This window comes from Pleurodeles waltl, chromosome 4_2 (genome assembly GCF_031143425.1).
Source record: "Pleurodeles waltl isolate 20211129_DDA chromosome 4_2, aPleWal1.hap1.20221129, whole genome shotgun sequence".
NCBI classification, from domain to species: Eukaryota; Metazoa; Chordata; class Amphibia; order Caudata; family Salamandridae; genus Pleurodeles; species Pleurodeles waltl.
Window position 1 is genome coordinate 924,727,644 of NC_090443.1, and position 15,148 is coordinate 924,742,791.

Here is a 15,148-nt window from a genome sequence, read left to right on the forward strand (position 1 = left end):
ACGAGAGTCATTATTACAAAGACCCCCACCATCTTGCAGTAGCATGTAAAGACATAAGAGGTGTAATATGCCCTAACACCCTAATATGATCGACCTGACCTCCTACCTAAAGGAGAGCTGGGTTTGCTAAACCTAATCTGCCAATGCCATGTCCATAAGAGGAGCTCCTAACCCTCGTTACCTTGGAATGAGGTCTCTATCTCAGACTCCGCAGGGACATGAAGACTGGGTCAGCGTCAAGACGACGTGCAGCATCGATATCAGCGGTGGTGGCGATGCCCCCTGGTCGGAATCCCCCTGATTATCTGTCTAAAGTGCTATGTATTTATACAGATCTACCAGGACCCCTGACATAGGTGTGTTCCCAAACAATAGATAACAGACATGCTTGGAATGGCAATTATTATAAACAAATCCCTCAAAAGTATGGAGAGGGAAAATCCCTAAGTGTGAACACCTACTGTTTGTTTGTCTTTGTCGCTTGATCTTGACGCCTTAGCTCGGTGACACTGATAATGCAAAGCATAACAAGTGGCCTAACTATAAACAAGGCAGCCATCTTAGATTAATTAAATAATTAAATGGGCCAAGACAGAGCAAGCTAAGTAGGTTAAAAGTCACTAGGTGACGGGGGCACGAGTCTGCAAGCCAAAGGCTAAGCTAACTCCTGTTATCCCATTAAAACAAACTAGGATTCACTACAACAGCAGTTCAGATGGTTGTCATTAAGGAGAGGCCACTTGCCCAAGGGAAACGCATTATTGTAGTTACCCCGGTGCCTTAGAGGCTGTCACCAAAGTAAGCTTTCCGAATGCTAAAGCATTACATCCACACTAGATTCAGTGGGCAACCTCCCTGACTGCCACAGATGTAGACTACATATTTGATCCAAAACTTCAGACACAAGAATTTCTACAATACGAACAGGAGTACCCCACACCTCTAGATATTTTGCCATTAGACAGATACCGTGCTGTCATTTACCCTGATGATTCAGCAAAACCAGCTGTAGGTACTAACCATCAATATTCAGCCGCATGCGCAGCCATGAGCGGAGTGATGAAGGATATGTGTTCCACCCTCACATCGCCTACATGCAGACCCTAGGGGACTGCACAGCCAAGCTGGCTGAACTCAAAGCCCTTATACTAGCGCTAGAACACACAGAGCCAGAACTATTCACTCTGATTGTCTGTGACTCATACTACTGCGTTCAGTCCTACAATGATTATCTTAATCATTGGAAGTTGAACAGGTTTAGAGTCTCCAAAGGGAACGCCATAAACTACAGAACTCTGTGGGGGATGGTGGCTCATCCTAAGGATAAGTTACCTTGTGTCCATGTAGTACATATATTGGGCCATCAACGTGTATGGGTACACATTATCAGCAACAATTTGGCTGATGAAGCAGCCAAGCGGTGACTTGTTCTCAGGCAAGATTGGATAGTGAAATTCTGACTGACGTGAAAGCTTCAGCTGAAGGCAAGCCTCTTCCAAAAGCATACCCTACAAAATACTCTGACCACATCAGTGCACAGAATGTTGCTTATGCAAGCATTCCTGGGGTTGGAGCTCGAGTGATCCCCAATCAAGACTAGAGTTTAGATCTCATCAAAGCAGCGCATGAGGGTGTCGCATCTGCTCATGCTGGTATTTTGGCCACAGTACCACTCTTAAAGAAACTCTTCTGGGAGCCAGGTCTATACAAACAGACAAAACAATACATTCTTTGTTGTGACATTTGCCAACGGATTAGGGGCTCCAACATCAAACGCCCTCCACAGACATCGCCCTTAGGGCCGTATTTATACTTTTTGACGCAAAACTGCGCTAACGCAGTTTTGCGTCAAAAAAATTAGCGCCGGCTAACGCCATTCTGAAGCGCCATGCGGGCGCCGTATTTATTGAATGGCGTTAGCCGGCGCTAGCAGACCAGCGCTGCCTGGTGTGCGTGGAAAAAAAACACGTACACCAGACAGCGCCGGCGTAGGGGGAAAATGGCGTATGAGCGTCTTAAAATGGGGCAAGTCAGGTTGCGTCGAAAAAATCGTCGTAACCCGACTTGCGCCATTTTTTTTCGACGCCCATCCCCCATCAACATGACTCCTATCATTGTAAAGATAGGAGTCATGCCCCCTTGCCCAATGGCCATGCCCAGGGGACTTATGTCCCCTGGGCATGGTCATTGGGCATAGTGGCATGTAGGGGGGCACAAATAAGGCCCCCCTATGCCACAAAAAATAAAAAATAAAATACTTACCTGAACTTACCTTAATGTCCATGGGATGGGTCCCTCCGTCCTTGGGTGTCCTCCTGGGGTGGGCAAGGGTGGCAGGGGGGGTCCCTGGGGGCAGGGGAGGGCACTCTGGGCTCATTTTGAGCCCACTTGTCCCTTAACGCCATCCCTGACCCAGGCGTTAAAAAGCGGCGCAAATGCGCCGTTTTTGGCCACGCCCACTCCCGGGCGTCTCTTTTGCCCGGGAGTATAAATACCACGTAAAGGCCTGGGAGTCATTTTTTAAGACGGGAACGCCTCCCTTGCATATCATTAACGCAAGGAAGGGGTTCACGCTAAAAAATGACGCACACTCCGGGCACTTTGGCGCCCGAAGCGTCTAACGCCAGAGTATAAATATGGCGTTAGTTGGCGTTAGTTGGCGTTAGTTCTGCGTCGAATTTGCGTCGAAAAAAACGACTCAAATTCGGCGCAACCAGAGTATAAATATGGCCCTTAGTGTCTAACAGGTCACCACAATGTGTGTCATAAATGAAATTTATATAGGCCGCTGCTCTCTTCCTAAGGAATGCCCATTTGTATTCCATGCTGTGGGTTCTCAAAGGGGGTTGTAGGCTATTTATATTCATTAGTGATATATTAGATTTCTCAATTAAAGAGAAACTTAAATATGCTCTAGTCCGTACAGGAACCCCGACTAGACCAGCAGGACCCTTGTACAAATAGGTAGCACAATTAAGTAGAATGATCTAACGATGCTGTTCTAAATGTACTCACGAAAAATAGGCAGTCTGACATATTTAACATACATCCATTATTCATTTGATAAAAACTGACGCTTATTTTTTAGGTTCGTTTATTTTCCACAATTGTTATATTCATTAGATACCAAATGCAATCGGCCTTCATGGTCCAGCCAATAAGGCCGCCGTTTTCTGTTACATGAGAATACCTTTCCGGGACACCAATAACAAAAGAAGGACCAAACTCTCTAACCATTTCTCAATCAACATGGTGAGTCACTAGAACGCCATAACAGAGGGATCCATCCCACTAGTTTTAGCAATCATAGACTTAGGTATGCGACCCGCTATAGGGCAATGATTACAATGTTGTCACTTTCTTTCCACATGCTCATTACTTAAAGTCTCTTGTGCCTCTTTCTCCACCCTAAATATCGCCATTGGATTAATGTTGAAACAGTTTCCCTTATATTAATAACACAGTGCATACAGCACGGACCTGTGTTTACTAGTAACTTCCCTCGCGCATTCTGTGCCCCGCGCCAATATCTTAGCTTACTACTATGCACGTGGCTTGGGGTATTCTAGTTTTATACTCTTTACTTCTACATAATTTGGCACTCATTTGTTTACACAGATATTACGTAACAAACATTCTGTCTGTCCATTTTACTCTTAACATAACTTTTGACCAGACAAGGTTAAACAAACAGCCTGTCCGTTTCACTCACAACGTAACATCTTCCTTCTTACTTTTCCTCACATGGGGTTAATAGTTTGGTCCTTAGACTTCCAGCATTTTCTCCTGCGCATCCTTGTGTTCTACACATTTCAATGTCGCGCTCCATATTACAACTGAATTTCGATGTACTTATTAAAGTGTAAGTGAGCTATATGTTCTACAGACTTTCAAACACCGTACTATCTCTTCAACAAGTATATATTGAACAATGCTTTACGGACGAGTTGGCTTGAAACAACATTGAGATACCTTCGTCATGTAGAAAACATATATTCGTACGTGAATTCTACCAGCAAGTTAGTAATTCAAAATGATGCTTTCCGTGTAATACTTGGTTAACCCCTTAGCTGCTGGGCCTTTCCCCCCCCAGTGCTGAGCCCTTTTTTGGCTATTTGGGGTAGTTCGCGCTTAGGGCTTCATAACTTTTTGTCCATATAAGCTAACCACGCCAAATTTGCGTCCTTTTTTTCCAACATCCTAGGGATTCTAATGGTACCCAGAGTTGGTGGTTTCCCCTGGAGGAGACCAAGAAAATAGCCAAAATACAGTGAAAATTTTGTTGTTTCCAAAAAAATGGGAAAAAAGGGCTGCCGAAGAAGGCTTGTGGTTTTTTCCCTGAAAATGCCATCAACAAAGGGTTTCTGGTGCTGAAATCACTATCTTCCAACCTTTCAGGAACGGGCAGACTTGAATCAGAAAACCAAATTTTTCAACACAAATTTGGCATTTTACTGAGACATACCCCATTCCTACTATATTTGGTGCTTTCAGCCTCCTTCCAGTTAGTGACAGGAATGGGTGTGAAACCAATGCTGGATCCCGGAATGCTAAACATTTCTGAAAACTAGACAAAATTCTGAATTCATCAAGGGGTCATTTGTGTAGATCCTACAAGGTTTTCCTACAGAAAATAACAGCTGAAATAAAAAAAACATTGAAATTGAGCTGAAAACAACAGCCATTTTTCTTTATGTTTTACTCTGTAACTTTTTCCTGCGATGTCAGATTTCTGAAAGCAATATACCGTTTTGTCTGCTGGACTCTTCTGGTTGCGGGGATATAAAGGGCTTGTAGGTTCATCAAGAACCCTAGGTACCCAGAGCCAATAAATGAGCTGCACCCTGCAGTTGATTTTCATTCTATACTGGGTATACAGCAATTCATTTGCTGAAATCTGAAGAGTGAAAAAGAGGTATCAAGAAAACCTTTGCATTTCCAAAATGGGATCAAGATAAGGTTTTGAGGAGCAGTGGTTATTTGCACATCGCTGAATTCCGAGGTGCCCATACTAGCATGTGAATTGCAGGGCATTTCTCAAATAGACGTCTTTTTTACACACTCTCTTATATTTGGAAGGAAAAAATGTAGAGAAAGATAAGGGGCAATAACACTTGTTTTGCTATTCTATGTTCCCCCAAGTCTCCCGATAAAAATGATACCTCACTTGTGTGGGTAGGCCTAGTGCCCGCGACAGGAAATGCCCCAAAACACAACATGGACACATCCTATTTTTTTTATAGAAAACACAGCTGTTTTTTCCAAAGTGCCTACCTGTATATTTTGGCCTCTAGCTCAGCCGGCACATAGGGAAACCTACCAAACCTGTGCATTTCTGAAATCTAGAGACCTAGGGAAATCCAAGGAGGGGTGACTTGCGGGGCTCGGACCAGGTTCTGTTACCCAGAATCCTTTTCAAACCTCAAAAAGTGGCTAAAAAAACAAGTTTTCCTAACATTTCGGTGACAGAAAGTTCTGGAATCTGAGAGGATCCTCAAATTTCCTTCCACCCAGCGTTTCCCCAAGTCTCCCGATAAAAATGATACCTCACTTGTGTGGGTAGGCCTAGCGCCCGCGACAGGAAACGCCCCAAAGCGCAACGTTGACACATCCAAATTTGTTGAAGAAAACAGAGGTGTTTTTTGCGAAGTGCCTACCTGTAGATTTTGGCCTCTAGCTCAGCCGGCACCTAGGGAAACCTACCGAACCTGTGCATTTCTAAAAACTAGAGACCTAGGGGAATCCAAGGAGGGGTGACTTGCGGGGCTCGGACCAGGTTCTGTTACCCAGAATCCTTTGCAAACCTCAAAAAGTGGCTAAAAAAACAAGTTTTCCTCACATTTCGGTGACAGAAAGTTCTGGAATCTGAGAGGAGCCACAAATTTCCTTCCACCCGGCGTTCCCCCAAGTCTCCCGATAAATATGATACCTCACTTGTGTGGTTAGGCCTGGTGCCTGCGACAGGAATAGATCACACAACGGTCAATGTTGGTCCTTACGTGAGGCAACTGTTGACCCTGGGGTGATCCATTCCTGACACAGGCACTAGGTGTAGGCACTCAAGTGGGGTAGTGTTTTTATCAGGACAGGTGAGGAGTCACTGGGTGGTAGGAATGTTGTGGATCCCAGCATATTCCTGTAGTTTGTGTGACAGAAATGCGAGAAAAAGAGAGTTTTTTTTCAACATTTCAGCTTTGCAGGGTATTCTGGGTAAGAAAACTTTGGGGAATCCACACAAGTCACACCTCTGTGGACTCCCCCGAATGTCTAGTTTCCAGAAATGTTTGGGTTTAGTGTGTTTCTCTATATGGCCGCCGAATCCAGGACCAAAAACACAGGTGCCTGCCTTACAAAACCAGTTTGTTTTGCCATAGACAATTTTGATGTCTCCACAATATGATTTGGGTGGTGGAATTTGGGGCTGAACTAAATTGGGGAGCTCCCAAGAGAGCACTCTCTCTCTGCTTGCCGCCGCATTCACCTGCTCTCTGGGTTGGCCTAACCCACTATTACCCAGTTGCACGAACAGCTTGCGAAGGGACAGCAGGACTGTCCTCATCACCTCCCTCATAATGTACTGGAAGAGGAGTTTTCGAATGGGACTCCTCTGACTGAAAAATCACTCCCAGAGTCTGCGCCATTGTCCTATCCCTCAGATGCTGTCTCAGTATCTGATGTCTCAGTCTCTGATCCTATGTCAGAGCGGTCCTCTATAACCCGAGTGCAGGCAGCAGTCATCCATCAAGATGCCATCTCTGCTATTGGCTAAACTGTTGCTCTAAAACACTAGCCTACGTAGACAGTCACAAAATCGATGGTGTGTGTGAGATACGTGCAACAGTAGAGGCCACCTTACCTGCGCTTCTTCCCTCAATCAGCACGTACTTTCAAGACACTCAAAAAACACCGTGTCACATACCATTCGTCACAGTCTTTAGCACCTCCTGCGCCCAGTCCAACAATCATTATTGGTGCTCCCACTCCCTCCTCCTTGGATTCCCTCATTACCACCCAGCAAAAGTGCCCTTCATCTCTCCATAGACTTTACTAATGTACTCAGCTATTTACATAAAATACAGATGTGCTCTTTGCAGTAGGCATATAAACCTTCTGCGCTTCTTTATGGCACTAAAACTGCCACTAGAAAAGTCGGACCCTTTTCCCCCCAGGGAAACCACACACATATTGACAAAAGTGATATATATATGACAGCCAACCACCTGAAACTCAACTCAAGCAAAACCGAAATAATCCTCTTTGGCCCACACAAAAACACCTGGGACCCCCCATGGTGGCCCACCACGCTAGGCCCTGCACCCACCCCCGCCAACCACGCACGCAACCTCAGCATCATCCTAGACTCCTCCCTCTCGATGACCCAACAAATCAACGCTCTTACCTCCTCATGCTTCAACAAACTCCGTATACTGAAAAACATTCAAATGTATCCCCACAGAGACCAGAAAAACTGTCACTCACGCACTCATCAGCAGCAGGCTTGATTACGGAAATGCCCTCTACGCCGGCACCACTCTAAAACTCAAGCGCAAACTACACACATCCAGAACTCAGCAGCACGACTCATCCTCGACCTCCGCCGACACGAACACATCTCTCCACACCTCAAATCCCTCCACTGGCTCCCCATTGACAAAAGGATCACCTTCAAGATCCTCATCCTCGCACACAAATCACTCCACAACACAGGCCCTGCCTACCTCAACGAGAGTCACCTTCCACACCCCCACACGAAACATCCGCTCAGCTGACCTCTCTCTCGCCTCTGTCCCCCGCATCAAACACACCACCACCGGGGGCAGATCCTTCTCCTACCTTGCACCCAAAACCTGGAACGCACTCACAACCCACCTTCGCAAGACCCAAAACCTACTTCTTTTCAGGAAGGGTCTCAAAACCTGGCTTTTTGAACAGTGAACCTCCCAGCCCCTTTCCCTCCCCTCGTCCCCCCCCCCCAGCGCCTTGAGACCCTCACAGGTGAGTAGCACGCTTTATAAATCTCTTTGATACAGATCTACCTCTATATATATATATATATATATATATATATATATATATATATATAAATATCTATCTACATAGATATATCTATAGATATATCCCTGTACCTAGATATATCTATCTACATAGATATATATAGATATATATATACATATATATTTTTTTGTTGTTGTATGGTTTCCTTGGGGGCCAAAATGGCCCCCAGGGAAACCCTACAACATCAAAAAAAAAATTGCCCCCACAGGGGATCACCCTGCCCACGGGCGACCCCCTGTCATTTCATTTTTTTTTTAATTTTATTTAAAAAAAATTAAAAAAAATCCCCTGGGGGGGGGGGGGCAGGAGACACCTACCTTTAAAAAAAAAATAATAATTATGCCGGGTGTCTAGTGAAATCCCTGGTGTCTAGTGGGGTTTCCTGGCCCCCGATCGCAGCTGTGCTGCGATCGGGGGCCAGGAAACCGTTTCAGAAGGCCTCGTAAGAAAGGGGAGACTCTCCCCTTTCTTACGAGGCCTTCTGAAACTGTTTCTGGAAATAGGAAACACTTTCAGGAAGGCCTCGTAAGAAAGGGGAGTGTCTCCCCTTTCTTACGAGGCCTTCCTGAAAGTGTTTCCTGGCCCCCGATCGCAGCACGTGGAAAAGGCCGTTTTCCCCATCAAAGCAGGAAGCGGCCGCAAGGCTGCTTCCTGCTTTGATGGGGAAAACACCTTTGAAACGTCAGTGCGCCTCGCGGCGCGCTGACGTCACAAAGGGGCGGGAGGGGGGTGGGGGGAGACACAGTAGCTTCCGTGTCTCCCGGGGGGAGTAAAAAAAAAAAAATTCTTGGGTGCGACGCACCCGAGGATTTATTAATGCCCTTCCTGGTGTCGGCCATTGGTCGTGACCCGCACCAGGGAGGGTGTGTGGGCGTCGGCCAGTGGCCGACGCCCGCACCAAAGCGGTTAAAATACATTATTATTATTTAGATTATTCTGACGGACCGCTCTAATGGATCTTTATTGATGAATGATACTAGGTATGAGGACTTTTCTTGTTCCTATTCCTTAATGTCATTATAATTATAAACAATATAATGTCTTCTAACACACTTAGTTTTATTTAAATCACCAGCCTAGACATTTAGGCCCTCATTATGACATTGGCGGTAAGTACCGCTTACCGCCATGCTGACTGCCGCCAACATACCGCCGCCGCAGCGGATTACCGCCAACCATATTATGACCCACACGTAGCAATCCATCACTATACAGCCACAAACACAAGTCCGCCAGCCCTAAGGTCAGTGATAAACTGGTGGTAGCAAACCCACACCGTTACGCCAACAGAACTTCGCCCACTACATTATGACCCATGAATCACCGCGGCAGACATTCAATGGCGCTAAACCATTGGCAGTACATACTGCGGTGCTCAAAATACACACAACCTAACAAAACAACATCACATTGGACAATTTGAATAACACACACCTGACACACATACACACACCACACCCACACCACTATAAAACACACACCCACATTACCTACAACCCTCTACGAATACAAACAATTGCCACAAGAGAGATAGCAAGACCACAGCCACACACAACCATCAGCTATACACCATCCACGCACCTTACATCACACACCCCAACACATCACCCCACACACCCTCACCCACGCCACTCACACTACACCCATGGCACCACAATGACACCAAAGGTTCTCCGAGGAGGTGCTAAGGGTCATGGTGGAGGAAATCATCCGGGTAGAGCCACAGCTATTCGGATCACAGGTGCAGCAGACATCCATTGCTAGGAAGATGGAGCTATGGCTGAGAATCGTGGACAGGGTCAACGCCGTGGGACAACACCATAGAACAAGGGATGACATCAGGAAGAGGTGGAATGACCTACGGGAAAAGGTGCGTTCCACAGCAGCAAGACACCAAATAGCTGTACAGAGGACTGGCGGTGGACCCCCACCTCCTCCCCCACAACTATCAACATGGAAGGAGTAAGTCTTGGCAATCATGCATCCTGACGGCCACTGGACTCTGATAAGTCTACTTTCTATTACTATCACCCCCCCTACCTGCATGCCATCACAAACTCCCACCCTTACCCTCAATCCCATCACTCCACCACCTCACACTCACCCCACCATCACAACCCACCCCTCCCAATACCAAGCCCTGCATGTAACACCAATGCACGTACCCCCATCACAGACCTGCATGGACACCCATCAATAAAGCATGCACACTAGAGAGAATCACCTAGCCCACAAAATAACTACTCACACAAGGCAAAGCAGAAAGGGCAGTAACAACCATAGAGGGCAACACACCAATGCACAAGATGGCACACACAGAAACAATAACACTGCATTTACATCCCCACAGGTTCCCCTCCCAAAGTCACTGGAGAGGAGGTGCCAGCAACATTCAGCCCCCCCCCCCCCCCCAGAAGAGGCCCACAGTGATGACAGCAGCTCTGGGCACCTGGATCTGGATGACCAACCTGGCCCATCAGGGACCTCCGTACAGTCGGTAACCCAGGCACAGTCCCATACCACCACATAGCCTCCCCCGTCAGGAAACACCAGCACAGTACCCACCCAGCGGGCCCGTACCTCTGTCCCAGGAAACGTCAATCAGCAGTGTGTCCACCACTACAGGGACCCCAGCCCGCCCCACAAACACAGGACGATCAGGGACCTGGGGTCAGAGGCACAGAACAACAGGGAAGCTAGGAGGACTGCTGTGCGACAAGGGTAGGACAGGCCCAGGGAACCGACTCTCCAGGAGGCACTCACCAACATCCTGGGAGCATACCACCATTCCCAGGAGACGATGGGCAAGATGCTGGACAAGCTGCAGAAGACCCAGCGACTGCAGGAGGGACAGTACCTGGGAATCAGAGAGGACTTGAAGGACATCAACACCACCCTGGTCACCATTGCAGGGGTGCTGGCAGATATGGCCAACACCTCGAGGGAGGCAGTGGCACACCAGCAGTCCCGTGACACTAGCCAAACTGATGAACAGGCTTCCACCTCCGCTGCCGCTAGTGGACTGGAGACCCTGCCACAGGAACAACAGGCCACCAGTACCCCACGCCCTACAGAAGGAGAACCACCCCGCAAACAGTCCCTGCGATCCAGGCAGAAGCCAGAGACTATTGCCAAGACCCTGCCAGGAAATATGCCTCTCCTGATTGTCACCCTTGTGTCCCACTCTGTCACCCTGTCCACCTTGAACTGTCATTGTTCCACTTCCTATGGTCCCTTAGACAATGAACCTGTGAAACAAATAGGCTGGACTCTATCCTGGACATTCATCCACCATCACCCCAGCGCATTGCACATCCCCTCTACTTATTAGCACTTAAATAAACACCATTTGAATAAATACAAGTATGGAGTCTGTCAAATGATTGAACTAGGTATTCATTTAACAAGCTTTAAACACTGCAATACAACTGTATAGTAATGTATACATAGGAATGACCTGTAGTTGGCTGCAGTCAACACACACGGAGTGATAGTGTGGCACACATATCTGAAAAAAGTGGCCATAGAAGTGGGAAAATCAGCCTGCCAGTGACAATGTCAAACACAAAACTGTAAATGTAAAATGAAATTACTTGTGTGTCATTGGAAGTATTGTTGTATTATTGCACTTTTGTTGTCCTCATCCTCATCTTCTGCCTCCTCATCTTCACTGTCCTCAGGGTCCACTGCTGCCACACGCCCATCTTCAGCCTCATCCTCCAGCAGAAAAGGCACCTGGCGACGTAAGGCGAGGTTGTGCAACATACAGCATGCCACCATGATCTGGCAGACCTTCTTGGGTGAGAGGTACAGGGATCCACCTGTTAGATGAAAGCAACGAAACCTGGCCTTCAGGAGGCCAAATGTCCTTTCTTTTATTCTCCTTGTTCGCCCATGTGCCTCATTGTAACGTTCCTCTGCCTTTGTCCTTGGATTCCTCACAGGGGTCAGTAGCCATAAGAGGTTGTGGTAACCAGAGTCACCTACAAATATTGAGGGACAACTGTTAGACACACACTAAGCCTAAGGGCCCACACAATACCCATACACCAACACCTACTGGATGGGAACCAGGGCTCACCTATAAGCCACACCCTGCTCCTCTGGAGTTGAGCCATCACATATGGGATGCTGCTATTCCTCAGGATAAAGGCAGCATGCACAGACCCAGGATTCTTAGCATTGACATGGGAGATGTACTGGTCTGCCAGGCACACTATCTGCACATTCATGGAGTGAAAGCTCCTTCGATTTCTGAACACCTGTTCATTTCTCCAGGGGGGGACAAATGCAATATGTGTATCATCTATTGCCCCAATAATGTTGGGGATATGTCCCATTGCATAGAAATCTGCTTTCACTGCGGTGAAATCCTCCACCTGGGGGAAAACGATGTAGCTGTGCATGTGTTTAATCAGGGTAGACAACACTCTGGTCAGCACTATTGAGAACAATGGCTGAGACATTCCTGCTGCCAAGCCCACTGTCACTTGGAAGGAGCCAGTTGCCCGGAAATGGAGCACTGATAGGACTTGCACAAGAGGGGGGATCTCGGTGGGCTGACGGATAGCAGATATCAGGTCAGGTTCCAATTGGGCACACAGCTCTGTGATTGTGGCCCTGTCCAGTCTATAGGTGACGATAATGTGTCTGTCCTCCATTGTTGCCAAGTCCAACAAGGGCCTGTATACGGGGGGATCTCTCCATCTCCTATTCATCTGCAGCGGTTGCAATCTAGGGGGCAAAAGGTGAGCAGCTGGTCAGCATTCCATATTTCCAAACACTACACTGCATTGCATGTTGTGACTGTAACAGTATATTGTTGGATAGGCCAAAATGGTGCCTGTGTGTACTGTGATGCAGTTAGGTGCAATGGCCTGCCCCCCCTGAAATGGCATCCGCCTGTCCTGTATGGAGTCACAGGTGGAAATGAGGCAATTCCGTTGACGTGCGCTGTTGCGGGAGGCGGTCGAGATTCGCCGTGCAGCTCCTTATTGGACACCATTGGGCCCTATGGGTTACAGTGGCCAATGGTGATGTACGCTGGCGGTGACAGTACGCACCGTTGTGGACGTAACTGACATTTTCTATTTGTTCACTCACTTGCTACCTGACCCTCAACAGGAAAGGACCTACAGCACAAGTGCTGCTGTGACCTGTGTCTGGAACCGACCATGGCTCGTGTCACTGGGAAAAGGGCCCCTGCCTTTACCTCTGCAGAGTTGGAGAGACTGGTGGATGGGGTCCTACCCCAGTACCGAATGCTGTATGGGCCTCCAGACCAACAGGTGAGTACACTGTCAGCACGATGCATGGGGTATGAATGCATGGAGTGCTGTGAATGAGGGCCTCGTGTAGGGGGACGGTTGGTGGAAGGGCCCTGGGCAGCGTGCTGCATGTATGGTGGGCAATGTCTGTACGTAAGGGGATGTGAGGGCTTTGGTGGGCCATGAGTGTAACAGGCAGGACGGTCTGACTGATACCTTTTCCAATGTGTATTTCTCTGCAGGTCAGTGCCCATCAAAAAAAGGGCATATGGCGTGCCATCGTCAAGGACGTGCGGACCCTGGGGGTCTACGGCAGGCGGAGCACCCACTGTCTCAAACAGTGGAAGGACCTGAGACTCTGGGCATGGAAGACAACAGAGGCCCAGCTGGGGATGGACTTCCAATGAGGAAGGGGTGCCCGTTGAACCCTGACCTACCTGATGGCCCGCATACTGGTGGTGGCCTATCTGAAGCTCGATGGGCACTTGGGGGCATCACAACAGCCACAAGGGGGTGTGTACAGTGCCCCAATATACTACTTGCGCGTGGTGGGGTGGCATCCAGATGGGGGATGTGGGCCTATGGGTGTCCTTAGGCCAGGCCGTACATTGTAGGGTAGGGCCCATGTTGGGCAGGGCCTGATGTACACCTCCTACCACCAAGCTAGTAGGCATCCACTACTGGGCAAGTGTCTGTGGGTCTTAGGTATGCTGCAATTGGTGTTAGGTGTTCCTGTCCATGGGCTGGTGACTAGCATTGCGACTGTTAGTGCATTGCCTAGTGCATAGGGATGTTCCCTGTGTGTGTGTGTGTGTGTGTGTTGTATATGCCAACGGTGATGTTGTTGCCGCCATTGACCAAGGGTATCCTTTGTCTCTCCCCCCCCTTTTGTTTTGTCACCCTGTCCTTATGTGCATTAGCATCATTTGGCGGAGGAGCAGAGGCACCGGCGACGGGGAGAGCTGCAGCCCACAGGACCCAGGAGGCTGAATCCACCGACGGTGAGGGTATCAGTGGGACGGAGGGTGAGAGAAGCATCACGGTGGAGACTGGAGGGGACAGTTCTGACAGTGATACCTCCTCCGATGGAAGCTCCCTGGTGGTTGCGGACACCTCTGTGCCCACCCCAACTACAGGTACAGCCGCCACCCCCGTACCAGCACCACCCTCCCAGCAGCCCCAAAGCGTATTTCCCATGCCCGCTCACCCAGGAGGGTGGGCATCTCCTTTGCCCCAAGCACCTCAGGCCCTGCCCCAGTTAGCCCTGCTGCCCTGAGAGACTAGGCTATTGACCTCCTGCAATCCATCTCTGTTGGGCAGTCAACCATTGTGAATGCCATCCAGGGCTGGCAGCCCATTTGCAACAACAAACAAATGCATTCCTGGAGGGCATTCACTCTGGCATGGCGGCCCAACAGAGATCAATCCAGGCTCTGGCCTCCTCTCTGATGGCAGCCATTGTCCCTGCTCTACCCTCCCCCTCCAACTTCCACTTCCCAGTCCCATTCTCCTTAACCCCAACCCATCCTAAGCACACAGGCAGACGTGCATGCACACAAGACAACACATAGGAGTTGTTCAGGCAAACACAAGCACCACACATCATCCCACAGGCACTCACACAAACACCATTCAAATGCAGACATAAAAAAATCCACTATTTCCACTGTCTTCCCCTCTGCCTCCTCCTCCACCTCCCTCCCAGTTCCGTCCACACTCACAGCTGCATGCACTATATCATCATCCACTACCAGCATCACCACCACACCAAGCAGAACACACACCTCACTGGCAGACACCTCCACAACTGCCATGCACATGTCCCA